The following is a 26,420-nucleotide window of genomic DNA, read 5'->3' on the forward strand; positions in this document are numbered from 1 at the left end:
AGCCCTACGGTGGTAATTTAAAATTAGTGTCTTGCTAGAAAGTTACATTAAGGAAAACAACAGATGAGTCTTAGTAAAACGTATCCAATCATAACTTCTTAAACCAACCAATAACAAATCTTCATTTATGACATCTTAGTTCTCTCCCTACTACACCCAATCTCTATCTGGCATATTCCTATGCCATCCAATCTACCTCCTTGCTCAATCATATACCACCCATAAGTTGTCTGCTCCGTACAGACACCCCTCCCATATCCCTTGCAGCAAACGTCTAGTTTTGGGAGGTGCAGAAAAAAGCGAGTCTATCCTCTGAGGCATTTCTGCAAGTGCAAGTCCCTACAGAAGTTGTCCACAATTTCTTTTCTGGGTAAGTGCCTTCTCATACCCACTCCCAGCATTAAATTCCTGTCCCCGACAAGACTTTTTAAAACAGTTATCAACTTTACAGTGTTCTGCAGTAAACATCTCTGTGCCAAGCCTATTGATGTATACTACACTCACTGAGACCCCAGCTGAGGTCTAGCTTTTGTTCCTAGTGCCTGGTGCCTCTTGTCTCCACTACTTCATTGAGTAAATATTTTCTTAAGTCTCCTCTGAGCAGATACAATTGCCTAAAGAGAGGGGCATTATATTTATATATTGGATTCATTGTCACCACATATGATTCTTGTAACTAGAACTTGTATCGGTTTGCTTGTCAATGGAGCATTTGTTAGACCTGACAGCCTTTGGATGGTTTTACCTAAACATTTTGCCTGCTTGCCTCATAATATTGCTGATTCTTTTTGTTGACCTTAGAACTCTGAGTACCTTACCAGTGCCAACCACTGCTAAGGTGCATGTGCTTCTCCCCTGAAACATAGTTTTAATGGTGCATCAACAACTGGCACATTTAATTTACCTGTACATTCCTAGGACAGTGCACTAAATGTGCCTAAGGCCTGTCAATTAAATAGTACCAGTAGGACTACAGCATTGATTGTACCACCCACTCAAGTAGCCCTTACACATGTCTCAAGCCTGCCACAGCAGAGCCTTGTGTGCAGTTTACACTGCCATGTCAACATTTAAAAACCCCTGACAAGCCTCAAATTCCTCTATTACATGTCCTAGTAGTGGAAAACTTGCAGATTCCTTTTTCACTACCGAGAGGCCTACCCTACTCATAGGTTAGCATTGGGGATTCCTTTCTACATTTAATAAGCTGTAATTCCTAAGTGAGAGAAGATAGAGTGGACATGTTCAGTACCTTCAGAATGAAAATGACAAATCATATTGAATTGTAAAGTTGGATTTGTAGTTACCATTCTGAAAATATCACTTTCTAAAAAGTTGGAAATTTCCTGCTCATAGGCATTCGGTGTCAACTGCCTGTCTCTGATCACTGGCTGGTCTGGGTGACAGTTCACTTTGTGTAGTTCCTGTAGAAAGCCACACGCAGATTAAGGCTAGGTGGGACTTCTTGCATCTTCCTGGGAGGAAGGGAAGAAGGGAGGAAGGAGAAGGGCACAGTCTGAAATGGCTGGGTTTTGTCCAAACACAAAGGGCTACATACCTCCCTATAATGAGTCTGGAGCCAGGGTAGGAAACAAGGACCTCTATGCATTCCAAATACACTTCTTGAAGTCACCACCACTTCAAAAGCACAGCTGGGTATAAGTACTAGACTTCTGACCCTACCAACTCAGTACACTTCAGGGCCTTGAGCCATTAACCAGAACAAGGCTGATGTGCTTAAGGACTGTTACTCTGCTGAACAGCTGCTCTGGAAGTCTGCTGCCTTGCTGTGCTGCCTTGCTGCCTGCTGCTTTATCTTCATCAATTGATCCAGTGTGACTCCAAGGGCTAGCTGACTAACCTCCTGTTCTTCAAAGACTCAGGGACATCAAAGTCTTTCACTCTGCTCCTGTACCGAGTTCTTTGGAAGTCGACCCAGGTGCTTGCTCCAGTGGAACCAATGTATCCTTTGCTTAGTGAGTAGATTCGACATTTCACCTCTGTTACAGGTACAGAACCGGTGCATCGTACTTAGAACCAAAGCATTGCAATATGAACCACTGTATCAGAACTGCAGCATCTCTACCACTGCAGAGAGATGATCAACACATCCCCTTGACTGCATGGAGAACACAGGCACATCTGATTCAGAACCAATGCATTTCAGAACTGGCACTTCATCTTTGGAACCAGCACATCACCATTGGTGTGTGGAGAAAATCGAAGCATCCCCTTGACTGCATGATCAACACTGATGCATTGCTTGGCTGCACCTCACATCTCATGTTTGCGACTAGGATTAAGGTACTTTTGCTTAGCAGGGCCTGCACGGGTTCAGTATCTAACTTGCACTCCATTGTGGTTGCCCTAAACTCTTAACTTTGTTCTGGTCCAGTGTAACCAATTAACTCTTTAGACGCTTACTGCTTCTAATCGCAATATTTGTATTTAATCTTTAAAAATGTGTATCTTGATCTCTACTTATTTAATTGTTGTCATTTAGGTCATGTTTTGTTTATAAAATCATAATCTATTTTGCTAAACCGGTATAGAGTCTTTTTGAGGTATTTTCACTGTGTTACTGGTTGAGGTTTTTGCAAATATTTTACACATTGACTCTTAAGTTAAGCCTGCTTGCTTTGTGCCAAGCTACCAGAGGGTGGGCATAGGTTAATTCATGGTGTGTATCTGTCCTATCCTGACTAGAATTGTGGTTCCTGCTTGGACAGGACTTGTACCTCTGCCATCCAGAAATCCAATTTGTAACAAAATGTATATATTTTATAAATACCTCCAATGCTCTTGATATAGGACTGTACATTGAATGTTCTACTATGCTGTCTCTCAATCTGCTTGAGATTATTAGTGCATGTTGTGAGTGTTTCACTCAGGGTATTGACTACATTGTCCTGGCTGGATGTCCAGAATCAACTCTAAAATTATTTTTGAGCATAGAATGCATCACACTGAGGAAGGTGAGTGCAGGGTGCTTCTCACTATAGAGTACTGATGGGTGAGTGTGCAATGTGTCTCACTTTGGAGACCATTTGGGGCTCCAACATTTTATCTTGCTAAAGAGGGACAGCTTGGAACTAAGCAGGACATCATCTAGGGTCGGACTGGCCTATAGGACAATTAAACAATGCCCAACAGGCTGGCTTCACATGACTGTGTGTGGGCCATTTGATTTGCTGTTTGTGGTTTGTTTTATGGTCTAAGTCAACACTTGTGTGGAGTGAGAAGCATATACTTAGGTTAGAAACGTCGGCCTCCTTAACTGTCCTAAGTAATATTATTAGAGAGCGTTACCCTTATTTTATAGATTCCATTTTCGTCTGTGAGATTGTTGTACGGCCTAATGTATATCAGCCTCAAAACACTTACATAGCATGTATGAGCAGGTGGAACTATGCCCCAACTTGCAAAGATAGTCTTCTTTTTTCTTTCTAGTTCACTTATGGGGGCCACTTTTGTTTTGGTGCCCATGCCAATTTTATATCCCAGTTCGACCCTGTTAAGGGCTCTCACAGTTAGGCCTCACTCTTTTGCTACTGGGGTTGTCTTGGTTGAACAATGGTACATTCCTGTAGAAAATGTTTCCCGTGGTTTACCTTTTTACTGTAGAACTTCCCTTGTATATAAGTCATACTTCGACTGTCCTGCTGCGAATTAGCTATTTTGCTAGGACTGCATCCAAATAACTGCAGATTGCACCTAGATCACTGAGTAAGTGCCGGCAGATCACACATAGATCTGTGCAGATATACTTGCATATGACGAGGGGCCCCCTCAAAATGTAGTCTTTTTATTTTTCTATTGCTCTCTTTCTCTTTTCTGTCATGGTAGACAATAGTTTACTTACACCTTCAGTGTAGGTCATGATGGATACATGTATGTTTTGGATAACATGTACAATATAAGCAACACATTGTCTTCACTGCTTAGAATTAATAGCAGTGCGGGTTAGGGCACAATGTTAAGGGTAATATCAAGTATATTTTAGGGTGAGCTGCAGTGGTGGCCTGTAATGTGAGTAGTGGTGGGGTGGGCATATACACACATATACGCACACACATACACTCATCCACAGGTAAGCTCACGTACACTCATCTATTTACAGGCTCTCACACATACACCCACCATTAAAAAGTACATACACACACACATTCACTTGTAGTCATACATGCACAGACACACACCAAACACTTTTTGTAAAAGTACTTACATGCTGTAAGTTTCCATTCGGTATGTAAAGTGACTCATGTTTTCTTCGATTAGCTTTCCACCAAATATAGCCACTTTGATGGGCACAATTTTGAAAAACTAGAAGCTGTTTTGTAGTCTTTCTCTTAGTTCACTGAGGATGTGCAGTGCAGTGGAGGGCAATATGGTTAGAAACAGTTGCAAATGCTATTGCCTTTTTGGAAATGAACAGATGGCACTGGAAAACCCTCTCAGCAGCCTGGTATTCTGAAGTCCTGAGATTAAAAGACCATGAATGTGAGGATCTAGAAAGAGAGTGATGTACAAACTGTCATTGCCAAGATAAAAGTAGATATGTTGAAGCCATACTAAACTATAAAGCACTAATGAAAGACATTAAAATGGCTTTCCTAGCTAACAGGATAAAGTCATCCGTTAATAAATCAAGAACAAATGATACAGGAAACCCTCTTTGCTGTGTCAACAAATGAGATCAGACAGAGGAGCTATGTGGCTCTTTTGTCATTGATTTCTAAGAAAAGTTCAATTCAATGCATTGAAGATTCTTGACCCCCATGCATATAGGAAAGTATACTCCTAAATTTATCTAGAGAACACATGCAGGTGACCTCACCCAAAGCAAGCTGCAATTTACCTCAATTTTGGTAGGTGTGGTATTCACATCAAATCCCCGTTAGAGCTGTGTCCTACAATCATCTGTCACCTAGCAATGGACACAATAGCCTTATGTTTGACTAACATTATGATTCACTCTTTTCAGACTGGAACTGTTCCTTTGGACTGGAGAAAAAGCTATTGTTAGGCAAATACTGCAAACCCCTCTGCTGGTCCTTCAGTCCACAGTAATGTTTGCACAATTTAATTTGACTAGCCGAGCAGAGGACGCTAGGAGTAGGTCGGACTTGATCTTTCCTGCCAGTAACTAATATGTTACGCTTAAGGCATTGAACCTACGCCCTGCCCGTTGAAGCCTAGAGAGCTCATATTCGAGTCTCTTTTTCACTATTTCGTCTGCTCACTTATTTTATTGAGCAGCATATACCACTGGCCATTTTGCCAGTAGGCACACAGGGGATCAAGGCACGGGTGTGCTTTTTAGGGAGCACGCACCTCCTGTCCACCTGTTTTTCTGGTCCTGATGAATACCGGGCAATAGCCCTTAAGGTAGAAACATGTTGACCACACAACACATATAGAGATCGCTTGGTCGTAACTCCCCTACCAGGATCTCGCCCTAGTATTTTTAACATTGTTCAGTTGCTCTATAATTAAAACTATATTTTTGAGTACAACCAGGACAAGTTTTAACATTTTTTTCCGCACCCACAGTCACAACCCGCTCCACTGTAGTACAGGTGTCGTAGCACACCTTGGTGTCGCTAGGACGCCAAGGTGGACCCCGATGATGAAGCATGTCACCACTAGGTTGGTGAGTGAGGGGTTTTAAACAAAAGGAAGAATACCCTCCTTCTTGCCAAAAACCTGTCCTCCAGATACGTCTGTTCTTCAACTTCATAGGGGATACTCCTCTTATTGTTTTTGATGCACAATTTAATTACCACCTTTTATGTCCAAAATCGCAGAGAAGATTGTCATCTCTCAATGATCTAACTGCATCTTGGATATGAACAGGGTAGATCACTCTCAAGCAATTTGTATACCTTATCTTAGAACAGATGTTGTGATTATGGTAGTGATAAATAAGATGCAGGTGATTCAGGGTGGGGGATGAAGAGTGACTCATATTATTTGAACCATCACAGCTTTTGACACTGTTTGTCATTCTACCTTTATCACACTTTTAAGAGAAATTGGTATACATGGCCTTTCTCGCGAACTGATGCACAGTAGTCTCCGGTCCTCCTTTTTACATCCAAGTAGGTTCTGGTGGAATGTGGGGTTACCCTTTGGCCTTCTTTAAGACCTATGCTATTCAATATTTTTATTATTCTTTTATATCAATTCAATTTTTATATATTATGTTATGGAACTCAACAAAGATTCACATAAAGAAAACAATAATTCATCATTCCCTTAACATAACATACCATGTATTGTACAGCGCACGTTCACCCCAACAAGGTCTCTTGGCGCTGAATAACAGATATTTATTGTTACCCAACTCAATGGTACTCAATACAACAACAGTAAAAGCCTTCACAAGAAAAACGTTTAAAAGAAAATATGTATAACTACCATAACAAAATTAATAATTTTATCCATTCCAAATGTAATCACATATGCAGATGTTAAGCAAATCAACATCAAATAGAAGGAGAATGACAGCAAGCACAGTCTCAGTTCACCAGCTGTATGAACTCAATTGCTACCTGGATGGTGGCGAACTGTCTAAAATTGTATTTCAACAAGAAAGAGATACTGATAATAGTAGACTCTACATCATTTATCGCAATTATTTGTTGGCTATGGGCCAGATGTAAGAAGCCGTTTGCGATTCGCAAACGCCAGAATTCGCAGAATTCCGGTGTTTGCGAATCGCAAACGGTGTTTTGGTATGTATGAGCAAAATCGCAAAATAAGGAATCAGAAAAATTGTGATTACTTATTTTGCTCAAGCATTTAAGGAATTGCAATTTTGCGATTCCTTAAATGCTATGAATCAAGCATTTGTTTTTTTGCGAATCCACATTAAGAAATCGCAAATTACCACCAACTTGTAGTTGGTGGTAATTTGTGATTTCTTTTACAAATGCACTTTTTGGCATTTGTAAAGGTGCTATGTGGCGCTCATACATGCCCTTAGGGCATGTATGTGCACCTAATGCGCACACATGCAAATTTCAGGGGTGCAGCAGGGTGTCCTTAAGACACCCTTGCACCCTTGTAATTTTTCTCAATTTGCGATTAGCAAATTGCGAATCGCAAATTGAGAATAAATTCTCATTCCTTACTATGGGCCTCCTGGCCCATAGAAATGAATGGGAAATTATTCCTTAATTGCGATTAGCAATTTGCTAACCGCAATTAAGGAATTTTAAGAAATCGCTAAAAAATTGCGATTTTCTACATACATCCCAAATTGCAATTCTCAAATAGCGATTTCTAAAAAATCGCTATTTGGTAATCGCAAATGATGGTGATGATACATCTGCCCCTAAGTTCTCTAGGAGATTCACTGCCATACAGGTCACTGTTGAATATCGGCTAATTTGCTAAAACTTCCTGAATTTAGCTCTTCCTAATTAAATAATACATAACATTTGAATTATTCAAAACATTGCAGCCAGAGCCATGGTGAAGCTTCCATGAAATATCCAAATCCCTAGATCTCCTGTTCCTGGAACTAGCAGAATATACTTGTAGGGGTAGCAGTGATGCCTTCTTGCTCCTGACCATCAATGCTCTCTAACCATACTAGCATACTACTCTGGTGCGTCTGAGGTTTCTCTGCCTCCTCCTTTTTAGAATGTAAGACAGTTATCATGGTATTACTTTCCTTCCCAACATACATTTATAAACTTAAGCAAGCTTCCAGCTGACTTTTTTCTCTTTGGCCTGTTCTTGCTACATTTGCTGTTTAAGACACCGGAAGCATTTTTCAGTCAAAGGTCATGAATATGGATACGTATTTTTGCTCATAATATAATATAAAGATTGGACCTTATTTGAAATGTTATATGAGATGTTACTTTAGACTAAGTTAAGGTATGTTAATCATTTTCTAAAGTACACATTTACCAATGAGGTGTCCTGGTGACTTCTTACAACAAGCTGCATTTAAGCACATATGTATTTGATAGTTTCTTAAAGGTATGATGATTATTTGATACAATTGCAAATGGTGATCCACATCTGTCATGCAGCAATTCAAAAGGAATGGCAGCCTCATCTTATTCTCTCAATAGGTGGGATTGTAAGAAGATAGGCAGAAGAGGTGTGCAATTTATCTGATGGAATATGGAGCTGAACCATTCATGACCTTGACAAGTTTATGATATGGCCATAGATGGCTTTTGGCAGATCATATGGTTCTTAAATATGGGTTTTAAACATTGATTCTTTTTTCAAATGGCAGTCAATGTAATTGATTTAAATATCACAGGATCACACATGGAAATCAGTATGCAAAAGAAGACACATTATCACAGTCCCAAACACAGGAATCTGAGAACCTAGATAGCCAGAAGCAAGAATAAGATAGTGAAGCTTCAAAGCTCCAAGAAAATGTGCATGTAAACTATAAGGAACAGTAGGAAGTTAGAGCCACCATTATCATCTATCCAAATACCACAAACATGAACTAGAGAACCCATATTTCCAGCAGACTGGCATTGTGAAGGATGGCAAAAAGTGATGAAATTACTGCTGAAAATCGCACAGAATACCTTAGTGCTATCCAATCAGTGGTAGAACAGTTAGAAATATTTACAGATGTGGGAAATGTATCCTGCGGATTGATTATCCAGAAAAATTGCTTACTACTCAAAACAATAAAATCCGTTGCTCCGTAGTACACAGAGGACCTACCCAAGCATGTGGCTCTGTTCCATGTGACCTTGAAAAGTGACCCTTGAATCAGTAACGGACAGATAATTAACCTGTGGTGGCTGGTTTACTTAACATACTAAAATGTAGTATTTATTACCCCTGCAAAATATGTACGGCAGTTGGAAAGTGCTGTTTTGTGACTTGTGCTGCGGCCCAGGAAAAGGGCATGGATGTGTGGGGGGCGCTTGTGGCCCCCAAAGTCTGTATCCATCTGCCTTTTTATGGCAGTGTGATTACATTGATGACGGAAGTCAGAAAGGGACATTCTAATCACTACGGCAGTGCCTGTGCAGGTGCCACCTTCATTGTAGTCATAGAAATCTGACCTCCGCCTGACGGGATCTTGGATCCTTTTGGAGGCAGTGATCTTTTTCCCCAGCCTCTGCTGTCTGACCGGCTGCCTCCAAATGTGGTGGTCTGGCCGATGGCTTGTAGGTCCCGTGGACGCCAAAGACAGCCTGTTGGTGGCAGTCAAACCAACATTGTATTTAGGCTCTATGCTGTTAATATCGTTTACAAAAATATTGTTGCTAATATTATTTTAACCCCATTTTTATGTATTTTAGTATATGTTTTTAATTGCATACGTGATAAAGTATTTTAATATAGTTTGTGTTTTTTTTCGATGTCTATTATAATTTTTAGTGTCATAGCGAAGTGGTTCCCAATCTGTGGTCCGGGGACCCCAAGGGGTCCATGACACATTCCCAGGTTGTCCACAGGCAGCAGTTTTAAAAGCACTGCAAAGTTTTTTCTATTATCAGCTGTTTTGAGCAACAAAACAAGTGTCAAGATAACTTTGGTGATAAATGTACCTGCTGCTGAAAGATGGGAGTTTTTCCAGTGGCAGCTTTGACTCATTTAAGGTAGCACAGAGGGTTAATATGCCTGATGCAAACAACGTGTACCATGCATTTAAAAATACAATATTTTATGTACATAGCTTAGTGGGTTACTACTTTTATCACAGAGATTCTTTTGTTACTGTGCAGTTCATAATTTACCATCATAATCTAGCACAGTGAGCTATGAACTGGCTTGAAACAGTTGCATGCAAACTGATTGGTACAAGTTAGTAAGGTATGTTTTTTCCCAGTCTTTCCTTATACTTATGTCCTGATCCTGCTGAAAAGGTTTGATTAGGTAAAAATATATTCTCATTATTTAAGTCAATGCTAACCATGGTGTTATGTTTTGAATCCTGAATTTGTGCCTTTCCAGACCAAGCACTCCTAAAACATGCCTACTAGTATGGATGACAGGTGCATCCTACACCATGTAGTACCCCTTGCCTTATGTAACTTTTTTTAGACACTGAATTACACACGTATGAATCATTGTCTCTGTGCGTGATGTAAAGAGCTCTGACACCCTTAGCTACTATGAGAGTTGCTATAAAACAAATAAAATACATTTGAAAGAGGGGATATGGAGAGATAAGAGGCACTGTTGAAGGGTCATAGTGAGGGAATCATTGAAGAAACTCAACAAAGATTGTTGTATCCTGATGCACAGTGAGATCATCATTTACTAGGCTTTAAAAGCCAAAACAATTAAATATATAATGACAATTGTGCTTTAGAATTCACCATTTTCCTCTATTCACTTGGGGGAGAGCCCCCCAAGCTTTCTTGGAAGTGGTCAACGTACAAGGACTGTTCTGACAATATTTGCCAGGACTGCTTTGGGCTTCCAGTGCAGCCATGGCAGGAGCAGGAGCCTCAACTGCGAAATATAAGCAAATATTGAAAAGTTTGTTGTTGAGATGCAGCACCAACCTTCCCATTATTAAATGATTTTTGCAAAACATTTTCAATGTAAAGTATTAAAATATTTCGTAATTTGAGTTTTTGTTTGGTGTGCACAATTTATTTTATTTTTTGCGAATTACTGTTTTGATGTTTGAAATTTAAATAGTACATATTGCTGGGGTGTCCCCCAGCTTCCACTAGTGGCTCAATGGGGGTCCTCAGGAGTGAAACGTTTGGGATACACTGTTAGGTTGTGTGTTGTAGGGGTATAGGGTAGAAAGAAATGTAATTATAGTTAATTAATAATTATTTTTTAAATATTATTTATTATTTACTGATAATTATATAAATTGTGTAATTAATATATTTTTTAAGTTAAGTTTTAGGTGGAGGTTGTTGGTTTTGTAGGGAGCCAGGGTGGGAAATAAATTGTTTTGAATTAATTATAAATATTTTTTAATTATTAATTGTTTTATTGTTAACCGATTATATAACATGTCATTTTTGTATTTTTTACATAATGTTTTAGGTGTGGATTGTGGGTTTTATAGCACAATTATTATAATTAATTAGCAATTAATTCAAATTACTCTCAATTATTTAATTGATAATTGGTTATATAAATTGTGCAATTAAGATTTTTTTAATGCATGTGTCAGGTGCAGGTTGTTGTCTTTTTAGAGTTACAGGTGGGATGTTATTTAAGAAATAATCTACCGATAATTAATAATTACGTTATTATTAATTATTTAATTGATAATTGTGTTAATTGTGAACATCACATTTGTTAAGTTATATTTTAGGTGTGTTTTGTTTAGTTTGTAGAAGTTTGGAGGAGTTATTTAAGTAATTATAAATGAAAAAATGTATTCATTGATTATATATATTTGTAATATTTAATATGTTTATTGTGTTATACTTTGCGTATTTCTATTACATTTTAATTGTTGGCTGTTATATTTGTGGGAATATAGTGTGGTATTTTAATCATATTATTAATATGTGTGCTAATTGATCATATTTATTAAAAAATGTAATATTTATGTTATTATTTAAATTTTTATTACAATTAAGACATTTCATTTTTATATTTAGAATGTTATATTTTTATGTAGTTAATAGAGTTGATATAATGTTATTTGTTTGAAGTGAATACTCTCTGTACTGTACCAGTGAATTGAGTGCAAATAATACATTTTACCCCTTCAGAGTCTATCGCTTTCCCAACTGTTGCGTCGACTGGTGTGGGAATAGTAAATTATACTCCCCTGAGTCTAACTCTTTCCCTACTGTTGCACGAACTGGTGTGGGAATAGTAAATTTAAGCTCCCCTCATCCAACCATTGCCTTACTGTTGTACCTACTGGAGTGGGAATAGTAAATTTAGCCCCTCCTGAGTCTAATGCTTTCTCTGCTGTTGCCCCTATTGGAGTGGGAGTAGTACATTTAGCCTCTCTTAAGTCCAATGCTTGCCCTACTGTGGCACCAACTGCAGTGGTAAAAGTATTTATACCCCTCCTTAGTCAAACGCTTTACCTACTGTTGTACCGACTGGTGTGGGAATTGTTTTTATAAACCCTCATTTCTCTACTGTTGCACACAGTGGAGTGAGAAAAGTAAATTTTACTCCTCCTGAGTCCAAAGCATACCTTACTGTTGCATTGACTGCTGTGGGATTAGTCAATTTAAGCCCTCCTGAGTCCAAACCTTTCCCAACTGTTGCACTAACTGGAGTGGGAACGGTACATTTTAGGTGAACAACCATTAGTGCGCGGCTGTTTGTACGCATGCCGTTACTTTTCAAGCGCTACTACGCATGCGATGTAACAACACAGTGTCTTTAGTACGCTTGTTGTTACATCGCATGCCTAGTAACGCCGCATGCGTAGGGGGCAGGCGCCGCTCTTGGAGGTCGTCATGGCGGCCATTTGCTCAAGTGAGGATCTGAGGGGTCTGCTGCTGCTTTTCGGGGTGCCACTCTCTGTGCCTGTCCTCCAGCCCCCTATCAGCTTTACATCCAGCCTTCCCACGACGGAGGAAGCCGGAAGGGGGGGAAGATTGGAACCACGTGTGGTAAGAGGTAAGTGGGGCTGTGTAGTGTCGTGTAGGGGCTGTGTAGGGTCGTGCAGGGGCTGTGTAGGGTCTTTCAGGGTTGTGTACTTGTGTTAGTGAAGTGTAGAGTTGTGGGTTGTGTACTTGTGTTAGTGTAGTGTAGAGTAATGTCGGGGGTTGTGCAGGGTAGTGTTTAGGAGTAGGGACAGGACTGGGGCTAGGGCAGTGTCGTGCTGCGGGTAGTGTTTTAGGGTTTAAGGTAGTGTTGTGGGGTTAGTGTATTGTAGTGTCTTAGGGTTTAGGGGAGTGTCTGGGGGCGAGCAGGGTAGTGTTAAGGAGTAGGGAAAGGACTGGGGATAGGGGCAGGGTCATGCTCGGGGTAGTGTTTTAGGGTTTAGGGTAGTGTTGTGGGGTTAGTGTAGTGTAGGTTAGTGTTTTAGGGTTTAGGGTATTGTCGGGGGTTGTGCAGGGTAGTGTTTGGGAGTAGGGACAGGACTGGAGCTAGGAGAAGGTTCGTGCTGGGGGTAGTGTTTTAGGGTTTCGGGTAGCATTGTGGGGTTAGTGTAGTGTAGGGTTTTAGAGTTTAGGGGAGTGTTGTGGGTTTAGTGTAGTATAGGGTTTTAGGGTTTAGGGTAGTGTCGGGGTTGTGCAGGGTAGTGTTTTGGAGTAGGGAGAGGACTGGGGCTAGGGGCAGGGTCGTGCTGGGGGTAGTGTGTTATGGTTTAGGGTAGTGTTGTAGTGTTAGTGTAGTGTAGTGTACTGTTTTATAGTTTAGTTTAGTGTCGGGGAGTTTTGGTGGGTGGTGAATGAGTGTAGGGAATGTGTATGTTAGTGCAGGGGGTAGTGATTTAGGGTAGTGTAGTGGTGTTTCAGTAGTGTAGGGTAGTGTAGTGTTTTAGTGTTTTAATAGTGTTTTAGATGTGTAGGATAGAATATTTTCTATAGTGTTGTGTTTTAAACATTTAAAAAAAAAATATGACATGTTATTCTGCATACCATTTTTATTACTAGGCAAGTTTTTACTTTGCATACATTAACACTTTCAATGTAATGGTATGCGAAGTAAAATCTTGCGTAGTAACTGTTATTGCTAAGTAAAAAACGCGTAGTAATAGCATGCGAAGTAATGGCATGCGAAATAACATCTCATATTCTAAATGTTATCCTCCCTAGGTCCAACACTTTCTTTACTGTTGTACAGACTGGAGTTGGAATAGTAAATTCAACTCATCCTTAGTACAACGCTTTCCCTACTGTTGCACCGATTGGTGTGGGATTACTAAATTTAGCCTGTCTTCAGTCCAATGATTTCCTTTCTGTTGCACCTACTGGAGTGGGAATAGTGAATTTAGCCCCCCTTAGTCAAACGCTGTCTCTGCTGTTGCCCCTAGTGGACTGAGAGTAGTAAATTTAGCCTCGCCTGAGTCCAACACTTTCCCTACTGTAGCATTGACTGCCGTGGGATCCATAAATGTAACCTCATCTGAGTCCAACGATTTTCTTACTGTTTCAACTACTGAAGTGGGAATAGTAATAATAAACCCTCCTGATTTCAAAAATGTTTCTACTGTTGCACACCGTGGAGTGGGAATAGTAAATGTTACCCCTCCTGAGTCCAATTCATACCCTACTGGTGCATCGAGTGGTGTGGGAGTAGTAAATTTAACCCCTCCTGATTCCAACCCTTTCCTTACTGTTGGATTGACTGGAGTGGGAATAGTAATTTCAACCCCTCCTTAGTACAACCCTTTCCCAAATGTTGCACACAGTGAAGTGGGAATAGTACATTTTATCCCACCTGAGTTCAACACCTTCTGGAGTGGGAATAGTATGTTTATTATTCTTGGAGTTTAATATTTGTTTTAGTATTGTTTACATATTTATCATTAGTGTGTGTTTATGTACTTAATGTTATGTTTTTATATATATATGTATGTAATATTAAAACATCTTTTAGTAAAGCTTACTTTAATGTATTGTTTATAGTTGTATGTATAATTAAACTAGAAAGACTATACATTGTTTTGCAGTACATGTGTTATATTTACCTTTCTCCTTCCGTATGATTTTACGATCCCCGCACTACCCATTCCTTCTACCCTTAATGGGGAATTAGGGAGAAAATGGCACAAAGTCACATGTGATGCCATTGATACTCTCTTCTTCTACCAGGTTAACCCTCTCTCTAAGGACCTTAATGAAGAAGTGATGAAATACAATTCCGCTCTCTTAGCGGCTATTGAGGATATCGCCCCATTAAAACCTGTCACTTCCACGAGATCTAGGCCCTCTGCACCCTGGTTCTCCCCCGCTTTGCGTGAGGAAAAGAGCCGATGTAAACAGTTGGAACGCAAATGGCGGCAGACCTATGACGCTGAGTCAAAAATTATTTACAAGACCGCTCTGAACAAATTCCAAAAATTAAAACGGTCCTCGATGAGAGATTTCTTTACCCAGCAAATTAAAAATGCAGAGAACTCCACTAAAACTCTTTTTAAAATTGTGAAGGACTTTGTTAATCCTCCGGCCATGATGGCTCTGAATTCCCCTAGCCAGGCACTCTGCGATGGGTTATCAGACTACTTCCAAGATAAAATTATAAAATTAACCTCTTCATTTAATCCGACTCTGGCCTCTCCTCCGACCGGTGACCCTGACTCTCAGAACGCCTCGTTGAATTTTTTTTTAAGGAGCTTACATCTGAGACTGCCATTAATCTATTTGTCCAATGTAAATCCGGGTCGCCGCTTGACCCTGCTCCTGCTAAGGTGATGGGCAAGCTTGCCCCAGTACTGATTAACCCTCTCCTTTCCATTTGGAATTCCTCGCTATGCACCGGTCAATTCTCCTTGGCATGGAAACAGGCAATGCTAGTTCCGATTTTGAAGAAAACGGATGCAGATCCCTCGCAATTCTGCAACTACCGTCCGATTTCTCTCCTTCCAAAGCCAGCAAAAATCTGGGAAAAGGCTGCCCAGAAACAATTGGCAGACTACCTAGAATCCAACCAATTGCTTCATGATTCACAGTCTGGTTTTAGAACGGGCTATAGTACCGAAACCGCTCTTTTAGAGGTATCGGAGTCTATCCGTGAGTGTGTGGATAGGGGCGAGGAGGCCATGTTGGTCCTCCTCGACCTATCCGCCGCTTTCGATACAGTATCTCACGAGATACTGTTGAACCGGCTGGGGCAGGTGGGAATCGGAGGTACTGTGCTTACCTGGATCAGATCTTTTCTCACGGGTCGGACTCAGAAGGTCTTTCTACGACCTTTTGAATCAGATGGTAAACCTCTTTTCTGCGGAGTGCCTCAGGGCTCTGCCTTGAGCCCCCTATGTTTTAATGTTTATCTGGCTCCATTGGCAAATATGGTGGAATCTTGGGGGGTCAGAGTGATCTCTTACGCTGATGATACTCAGCTTGTGTTTTCATTTAGAGATCACTCTGACACCAATTTCACCAATTTTCGCCACTGCCTCTGCAACATCTGCTCCTGGATGACCTCTAACCACTTTAAATTGAACACCGACAAAACTGAGGTTTTGTTTTTTAATCAGAAAACCGTGCTGCCTGCTATCCAATGGTGGCCAACTGTTCTGAATCCCCCTCCGGTCCCAGTCCAGACAGCCCGAAACCTGGGCTTTCAATTTGATAATGCACTGTCCTGCAAATCACAAATCAACAAGGTCACAGCAGCTTGCTTTGGCAAATTACGTATGATCAGGAAGATCTTTCTTTACCTCCCTTTGGACTCCCGCAAACCATTGTTCATGCCCTAATTACATCACATCTAGATTATGCCAATAGTCTCTATGCGGGCGCCCCCCTGTACCTAATTGACCGTCTGCAAATAGTTCAAAATGCTGCGGCGAGACTGATTGGCAATATTCCTATTCGCCACTAGGTTGCTTCATACCGGAAGAAGTTGCATTGGCTTCCCATTGCCCGCCGCATCCAGTTCAAAGCTTTTATCCTTGCCTTCCGTGCCCTCAATGGGCTAGGGCCTGGATACTTGAGAAAAAGACTCAAACTGTCCCATTCTGTCAGATCCCTGAGATCGAACAGCCTGCGCCTCCTGGTGGTCCCCAGATTCCGTCGTGCCAGGAGTGGTGGCAGAGCTTTCAGCGTAGTAACAGCTAAACTCTGGAACAGCCTCCCGCTTGATCTTAGGTTCATCGACTCGGAGCCTTTGTTCCGAAGCAAACTGAAAACCTGGTTGTTTACCATCTCATAACCAGTTCATTTCTCCCCTGCTTGCAGTCTGTAGCGCCGGGACACCCCCGCCGGGTGTAGTCGCGCGCTTTATAAGCTTCATAATAAATAAATAAAATAAATAAATAAAATTTACTAAATGCTTTTATATGTATATATGAAATAGCTATATATATATTTTTTTATATTAGATTTAAAAAACATTAGAAAATTAAAATATAGATTATCCTTAATATTTCTTTTAAATAGTTTATATTCTATGTGGGTATATAAATATACACACATTCATATATATGTATGAATTTGTTCAAATACGTTTATATTTTTATATCTTTACATTTTACTTAACATATTTAATTTATATTATATTAATGCATGTTAAAATATTCATTATTTACTGTTAATGATATATATTACAAACGGTATTAATGTATATATTGTTTCGATTTTAGCATAGAACAATAGTTTTTTGCAATATTTTTATATTTAACATTATATAGAAAAACAATATGTTTGTGATCAATATTTTTAGCACAATATTTCTGTATTACAATATTTTTGTTTTTAATATGTTTTCAGTGATCCAAAACAGAGTTATTACAAATGAGATTCATATGCATTATCTTGGCAAACAAATTCAGCATTAATTGTTTGAGCTGATGTCCGAGGTGCTGTCATGGTATATTATCAGGATCTGTAAAGCATCACTTATTACCCAAGACGTATACAGGTAATAAAGCAGGTTTGAAGGTGCTCTGCTGGGTCTTAGTTGAAGAGCCAGTTCTGCTGCTTCTTGCTGAATCCTTAAAGGGAGGGGGAGGCACGTGAGTATAGAAGGAGGTATTTCCACGTTTTGGGTGCAAAGTATGAAAAAGCTAGGCCTCCTGTTCAGCTTTTGCAGATGCAGGGTGTGTGTGCGAGATATAGATAAAGGCAGAGGGTAGGTGTCTAGTGGGCTAGTGGAAGTGGAGGCGGCGGTTGAGTATTGTGCAGTCCCTTGTATGCGTGTGGGAGGATTTTGAGTTGGCATAGCTTGTGTGGGCAGCCAGTGGAGATCTCTGAGATGAGAGTGTTGTTGGTGTGCCCAGGGAGGTCCAAGATGAGTTTGACAAAGTAGCATTCTGGATGGCCTGAAGATGGTGGCGGTGGTGGTTAGGGATTCTAGCATAGAGTGCATTACCATAGTCAAGTCTGCTGGTGATTAGGGCTTGGATGATTGTTATCTCGAGAATATTTTGGAAGATTTTTTGAAGATGCTTAGCATGAGGAAGCAGGAGGAAGTAATGTGTTCATCTCTCGGCAATGTTGAGTATGTCATCTAATATGATCCCTAGGATACTTGTGTGGTTGGTGGGTGATGGAGTTGGGCCAAGCTCTGATGGCCAACAGGTAGAGTCCCCGGAGGAGTTCTTGTTCCCAAAGATTAGCCCTTCTGTGTTGAGTTTCAGGCAGTTGGTTCTCATCCATTCTGCTACGTGGATCGTGCATTAGGAGAAGTTGGATCTGGTCACTCGTGGGTACCTTTTCTCACATAGAGAGTATGATTTGGGTATCATCACTGTAGGAGATGATGGAAATACTTTGGGATATGATAACGTCAGTGAGTGGTGTAGTGTAAAAGTTGAACAGGGTGGGGCTAAGGGATGATCCTGGAGGGACTCTGCAGATCAGGTCCTTGGACTCTGATGTGTAGGGGGAAGTCTCAAAGATGGTTTTCAAAGAAATCCTATGCTGTTTCTGCCAAGTCAAATATTATTTAATACTGTTTGACCCCATCCCTGATCCCCTGATTCCTTTGCTAATTATCATGGCCCAGGATGTGACAATGGTGACAATATGTGTGGACAATACAGACTAGTGCAAGCTTGAATCTTAAAAAAGTAGAGACAAGCTTTTATTACCACTTAATTGGAGCCTGGTTTCAGAAGATGCAACAGCTTACTCTACCTATGTTGCCAAAATTCTTCAGAATCATTCAATGACTTTCGTTTTCATCAATGGAATGATGTAAAGTGTTAACTAAAACTGGAGGGTATCTTTTCCTCCAAAGGATCTCTGTTGCTAGGTGGGAATGTCATCTAGAAAGTGTTAAAGGTGTTTCATTTCAGACAGGTCTAATGCACAAACCACTTCTGCAGGTGTCTGAAATGAATGAAGAGGTGAAAAACAGAAGTGAAGGAACATTACCTGCATCAGTGTTTGCTTCATGTGAATTCCTGCTCTGTTTGGTTACATGGTATGATATTTTAATGAGCAGTAACACAGTCAAAAACCGAATGCAGAGGGAGAGCATGCAGCTTGATGTAGGTGTGAAACACATTCACAAACGTCTTGCATTTTAACAAAGTTTTGCAACGATGCAGGGGGGATTGTTATATTGTTTTCTGGAAATAAACTAACAGATTAAATAAAATTTAAAAAAACACTTAAATCTGATTCAAGGTTTCTGTCTTGTTTTAGTTCTGGTTTTTCCACTGAGCATCTCCATCGGTGTTACATATAAGCTATACCGAAGCTCCACCACTTCACAATCCAATCATATTTTGTCCAGTCCGTTTTGAGAAAATATAAGGTTCCTGCTTTATTGATTTTTTTCTTAAAAGAGCCACAGCCAACGCGTTTTGTTCTGCAAACAGAACTTCTTCAGGGCGTTCCTCTATTTCGCGAAACCATTAGGTAATTGATACGTGAGGTAGTAGTCCCTCACTTCAAAATTTCCTTTGGAGATTATACTCTTATATCTCATCCGTATATCTCGACGTCGCTTCTAAGTAAGACATTACATGTTGACCTTTTCGTATTTGCACAAAGACCAATTCGGAACTGGGTGTGGTGTTGTGTTGTGATATGATAATCACTCTGATTTCTCAAATGAGTATGCACATTGAGCACAGCACACACCGTACCTTACAAAGGGGCCAGTGCGCCCAACTTGACTTCTCGGTGTTCCAATTCCCGCCCGTGGTTCTCCATCGGTGTTATCTTCCAGTGTCAGACACTGAAGTGTTTGCATTGTGTGGACGCCCACCGCTGTTTTTTGAATTCTACGCAGTCTATTCATTAAGCAAAACGACCGGCTGCTTGTGGAGCAATTCTGGCCCTCGAAACACGGGACTGCTAGTCCTCATTTTACTGTGTAGGATCCCTTTTTCTCTTGACTTCGACCTACTAGCCCAACCTCTGTGCATATCCTGCAAATCAGGCCCTACTTTGGACGTCGGTATCTCTCAACTTATTCCCTTACCGATATTCTGCTGCTGTTACTTGTGCGCTCAGTCTGCAGACCAGACACGTCCCATTGCCATTGTTCTTGATAAATGTGCCCTGAAGAAGGTGAGACCCATAACGGGGTCTAACACCAAAACGCACGTCTGCGGTGAAGTATCCTCATGGACCTCAATTGTTATTGTCTTGCCTCAATTCCCCTGAGATTTACCTTTGAATGTGTTGATTTGAACTTTATTGATTGTCTGATTATATATTGTAATTTTTTTGTCTAATTTGCTACATCTAAAAGTTCATGTTGGTCTCTGTAAAAAATGTGTGTTTGCTCTTTAATGGACAATTATTGATGTTCTGTTTCTGTGGGGATTTTGGTCCACGTGTTTTCCATTCATGATTGATGTATTGTCGGACCCCTAAATTTCAGGACGTATGAGTATGTGTGGGTATGAATTTTGATGTCTGAATGGTTGAGTGTATGTGGTGTGGGATGTGCTCCGTTTTTTTTTATTATGTATCTATTTGAAAGTTAATACCCATGAATTGATAATACAATTTTGATATGTTTTTATACCTAATTTTTGTGTGTTTATGTCAGTAGGCCAGCATTTTAGGTGATCTTTAATCAGTGACGTATTGCACATAATGACTATACAGGTAGAGAATGTTTCCATTGAATAGCTTGCTGTTTGTAGTTCTGCCCTGTGGTTAATAAAACTTTCACATTAAAATAGAATTGACTTTCTATCAGATCTCAACTTTACCTCACTAAACCCTGTTTATTCGGTTTTAAAGTGACCTCGGTGATACTTTTATCTTTATCACTATGCTTTAAAATTTTATTCATGCACTAATCTGGAAACAATTAGTTAACATTGAACTGTGGATAATGGTGCAAAGAAATCTGTTTTAGTGAGACGTGGGCCTAGTATTTGACTACACAAATGTGCATTCACTTCCGCTTTAGAATAAGTGGACTTTTTTTTATTTTGGTATTTTTTATTTTAACTTTATTGATAGCTGCACCATGGAAGTTGCTTCTTGCAAGTCATTTAAGGATTTCAAAGTTGCAAATTAGATGGGCCTCACTTCTTCCCTTTTGTTCATTGCCCACAAAATCCTTGGACTGGTCCAGGACCACCAGACTCATGGTGGCGTGATAGTGGTGGTCTTGCCACATTATGACCCTAGTGGTCATGCCGTGTTGGGACGCTGACTTCGCCAGGTAACAGCTGTTCTGTGTCGGTGGCACAATGGTCCAGATGTATCTATATGCTTGGCGGTAATGATGCGGTCCAGCCAAGCATAAATGACTTTCCTCACCGCCACTGATTTCATGGAGGTCTTTCCTTTCCTTGTGCCACACGTCTTGTGGATGCACACAGGATGTAACAACATGTGCCCACCCCTGTGTGCATACAATAAGTTCCATCACTGCATGGACTTTTCCGTCCAGGCTGTGCTGGAACTTTCTTTAAAATTCCCATTGCCATGCCTAATTTAAAGGCACAGCTATAGGAATGGCAAAGGAAATGCCTGCCAATTACTTAAAAAGTAATTATTGGGCTGGCAGTGCTCACACTGCATTGGCACAGCTGCGCCGGCGGAGAGCTGGTGCAACTGCTCCCAAGTTGTAATCAGGCCCTTAGTTTTTTAAAATTCTTATGATTGATTGCTCTGCATTATTATAGATTGCGCTCTTAACTGTGGAATGTTGTGTGCAGGCACTCAGCGCTGAATTTAACCAAAGACAGTGACAGTGCAATTTAGGTATTAGAGAATACATGTGCTTTAAAGTGCTTGCAAAAGTAGGCATGGCAGTTGATCGAGTATAATGGCTCAAGAAGGGAATTCCCAGCTTTGGCAGAGCTCACCGATAAGGCACAACTCCCTAACTGAGCTCTGCATAGTCTTGAGACAAACAGAACATTATCAGACATAGAGTGATGAAAAAGCCTTTGCAAATAGTTGTGTCCGAGCATGAATAACTTTATGGCATTAGAAGAGAGTACGAGTTTGAGGACCAAACTAGGTGGGCAGCTTCTTTTGATGTCTGGCCAAAGATTCAAGGTATTACAGTAGTTTGGATTACATAAATTCAAATCCTGGTCCACTGTCCTCCATCAATAAGGGTATAAACGAGATAGAACTCCTTAACACCTGGGCAATTAAAAATAGATAAAAGTAAGATGATCAATAGGTACATTAAAAGAAAGCTGGGTGTTGAATAAAATACTTGAATATTGAGCTGCAGAGGTAGAAATAGGAGCATATCCATGGTTAGTTGCAAACAAGCAAGAATAGCAACTAGATTCCTGAAAATAACTCCTGTGTTCTGCCCATATTCAGCTCAAATGAATATGTGTTCATCCTAAGCAATAACACATATTCAGTTTCCTAACTGTAATTAAAGCATATTTTTATCACCACCTAGGCTAAGGGCCTCATTACAAGTTTGGTGGCGCAGGAGCGGGACCAATCCGCTCCTGCACCGCTAAAGGTATGGTTGAACCACCCATTAGATTAGGAGTTTTCTCCTGTCTGGCAGGCAGTTCTTTGATGTTCCCACAGCCGTGCCTATGAAATAGGCACCACAATGGGAACGTGACAATCAGTACCTGCACGGCATGGATATGCCGTGCAGGTACTTGGGTATATGCACACCGGGGCGCACAACATGTGTCCCCTCGCATGTATCCTATGACCCTGAGGCATCAGGTTTTGTTTCCTCCCTGCAATGTTTTGATGGTGGGCTTACTGCCATGAAAACCATGGCGGAGAGGAAACTTATAATATGATTAGTGGGACCGCGGTAGTCGCACCGAGCATATTGCGGCCTCAAGACCGCCGCGCTACCGCCAGAGATCTCTGATTCCTAGTGGTTGCAGTTGTCCAAGGGCGGACTGACCACCCTGGTCGTAATAGGGCGGTCCCCATGAGTCTGTCGGTCTGTGGACCACAAGACTCGTAATAAGGTCCTTTAAATTAATTCTCATTTGCATATGAGTGTGGGCTCAAGTAGATAAATACCATCAGAGAAGCTTGTGAGGCCATGTAGATATTAAATGCAATGAGGTTTAGAGTCAAGACCTGTGGCCTGCCACAACAAATGTGTATGAAGGTTGAGAAGTAGAGTTTCAGAGTAACATTCAGTAATGAAGAAGGAAAGCTTAATGTCTCTCATGTCTGTTATTAATTAAGGAATCCAGCTTGATAGTTTGTGACTTCTAATCAAAATGCTGCAGAGGAGTTTAATATTATAATTGTAGCTTTGCTGGCCAATCCGCTGTGCCCAAATATGATTGTTGGCAGCTACTAGCATGGTCTCAGTGCAATTGCAGAAGTGAAATCCCAATTCATGGTGTAAAGAATATTTTGCTCTTCGATTTAGGCATTAACCTGGGTACTCGTAAAATTTTCTGTGAGTTTAGCTGGAAAAGGAAGTAAATTGCTGGGTTTGAAATAGACCATATTGTTAGGGTCGGACATGGGCTTTTATTCGATAAGCATATTACTAAAGTTTTCTTTTCCAGCGGCCTTGTACCACACCAGTAGTGAGAGATGAATGACAGAGCATAGTGAATCAAGGTACTATGGCCAAGGAAAGTGTTTTACTCACCTTCATGGAAGAAAGGTCCAGTTTTAGCCTGGGAAGATCAGTTTGACCTTTGCAAGAATTAAATCAGCTGACGCAGAACCAAAGGAGTGTAGAGTAAGAGTGGTTATCCTGGGGTGTGGTGGGGGAGACAGGTGGCAGGAAAGTGGCATTCTGACTATTGGAAGAAAACATCTAAAAAAATGTCATCAATTTTAGATTGAAAACAAAATCTGATAGATGACATCCTAGTTTTTATGGGGCGATGATGGAAGTTTCTTAATATGGAGGATTAACCAGTTTCAGAACGATTGAAAAAAAAAAATAATTGGTGAAGATTTTTTTCTAGAAACTAATTTTATTTAGATCAGCAAGCTGAATCTTTCATAAGAAGGTAAGAAGCCTGGTAAGCTTTTTACACTGGCTTTTAGTGACAGCCATTTTGTGTTTGCACTAATGGAGTACTTCTGTGGTTAATCACTTGTTCAAGATGGACTGTTAATTCTGTAAAGATATACTCATCAAAGGTATATCATGTAATTGTAAAAGTACAGACACTTCTCACGTGTTTAAAAGCAGCTGGGTCTGAATCTGTATTATCAAAAAGGATTAAAATTAAACTTCTTAATTTAACAGTTTCATATGACTGTACTGAAGGACATGCTTTCGATTAAACATTTCCAATTCTATCAGCAGGGCATTCAGAAGAGGCTCACTTGTCCATTTACAGTACTTGGTGCTTTGTTAGCAGTTGAGCCACCCGGCCTGCACCCTGTGATGGTACACGTCACTGCAAGCTCCATTGGTACAAGCGCTCAATGGAGAACAATACCACATGTGAAGGCATTATAGTAATCTATTTTTTCCACAAAATGTTTTTATTAAAGGGCGAATTTGAGTTTCTCTGATTAGTATGATTACATATTTACAATAACGGTGTTAAGTAAAAAAAAAAAAGAGGCATATTTGTAGCGTCTACAACAGAGAATCCCCTTTTTAGAGGCACCATAAAACACCTACGTGCCTTCGCTGCTCAGTCCGTGGGTGCTCAAAGGTGAGGAGTGGAAGGACAGGGTCTCGGAGAAATGTGTGGTCGGTAGTTAGTAGCAGCGCATCACTCCACTTCCTGCAACAGGTTCCTTTTTCCAGTGAATCTTGGCCATTTTACAGTTGGTCCTGGCCCCTGCGCCAGCTTCACTGCATCATCAACCACAATAACTATGTCACTGGGCTCTAGTATTACCCAGGAGGGGGCTCACATGCCTCTACCCCAGCGCAGCAAACAACTGGTTTTGTTTTTAAGAGTTGAGTTTATTTCTTAGAGGATGAACTTCTTTTTATTAGAGCTAAAAGGGCAGTGGCTTACGAAAACGTACCCTCCTAGCAATCCAGTTCTGATTGCCCAAATGCAGCTCTTAGTTTTGTTAACGCGGGATTTCTGGTCTATAGTTATAGATCTAGATCCCTACTCAGGTCGACTGAACCGTTGGTACCTGTCATTGAGTAAAAGGCAATCCACTACTAGGTTAGTCAGTTAATGACTTACACCACTCTAAAGAACCACTGAATCTTAAGGGAAGTTTAAAAGTTTATTACAAAGCCAAACTTAACTGGAGATACAAACATCTCAAAATAAGATTCAAAAAAGGTATACGGGTATCAATACAAACATACATTTTCTGAATGCTCTTAGTCGGCAGAAGAATATCACCAAAACAAATTCAAGAATTACCAAAGTTGCAAGAATAGACACAAGCTGTAGCTTATGAGTCATTTACAGAAAGGAAAAATTCAGATTAGACTGTCCCTACACTAGACTAAATGACATCCCTACTTAGCAAGATCTTAACCTGAAAAGGTGTCAGCAGTGGTGACTTCCAAAGAAGATCACACACTTCCCTTAGTCTTTGTTGCAAAACGATGTCTCGCAGTTCCCTATCTGCCTACCCATCCGCTCTCTTACGTTCCTCAGATCATCTGCCTTAACTCCACCCAGGGGTGCTGTCCCTAATACAAAATCACATTTCCAATAGAAACGCCCCTAGAGACGCCCCTCACGTGGTGTTGGTTATGGCGGCATTTTCCATGCTGGTACTCCTCTAGGCCCATTGTTAGCGTTGACCTTGCTTCCCAGGCTCCTCTCCGGCAAGACGGTACCCCCAGGAAATTCCTGAAGACTCCTCCAGGCCTGTACCAGGCTCTCTTGAACAAAAGTCTATTCATCACTTTCCTGATTAAACCCACTCGCACCTGCAAAAGACACTTTCTCTGTGGGCCCCAAATTCCGGCCTCCACCATATCTTGAAGTCGTAAACCATTCGAACAGGCTCTACAGTTTGTGCCTAACACGACCTTTCTCTAACGAGCACATGCAGATCAAAAGAAATGACTTTGTCTATTCAGGCCTATTAGAATTACATGAAGCAAGCCTATGCACTCTGCAAAACATTTAATTTCTTTGTTAGACAGTATTCTAACTTACTACACACACGGATTATATGGAAACACTTCTATAAAATATATATTTCAGTTCCATGATCAATACTATTTTGAATTACAATAACATTGAAATCCACTATCTCACAAGAAAGTGTAACAGCATCTTGTACTCTATGTGAACTGCCATGTGGCCTACACATTTCTACGTTTAGCAGAATTACATTTTCCCCTTCTACAGCCACATAACGTAGGATTCCAAAATTATCTTAGTATTTCTACACAATTCTACATTAGTTCTCACACAGATATATGCATTCTATATTTGGTTAAACACTCTTATGTATTTTCTCTCTATTAATTCGACACTCTTATATAATGTTTACTAACTAATACAACGTGCTTGTAAATATGGTGCA

General features: G+C 40.5%; 1 protein-coding gene across 1 annotated transcript in view; it reads left to right on the plus strand.

The window, feature by feature from the left end:
* Positions 1–26,420, plus strand: part of LOC144791837 (neuropeptide FF receptor 1-like) — a 563,017-nt gene that overhangs the window by 335,754 nt on the left and 200,843 nt on the right. The window lies entirely within an intron of this gene.

The sequence above is a fragment of the Lissotriton helveticus genome, chromosome 11 (assembly GCF_964261635.1).
Source record: "Lissotriton helveticus chromosome 11, aLisHel1.1, whole genome shotgun sequence".
In the NCBI taxonomy this organism is placed as follows: domain Eukaryota; kingdom Metazoa; phylum Chordata; class Amphibia; order Caudata; family Salamandridae; genus Lissotriton; species Lissotriton helveticus.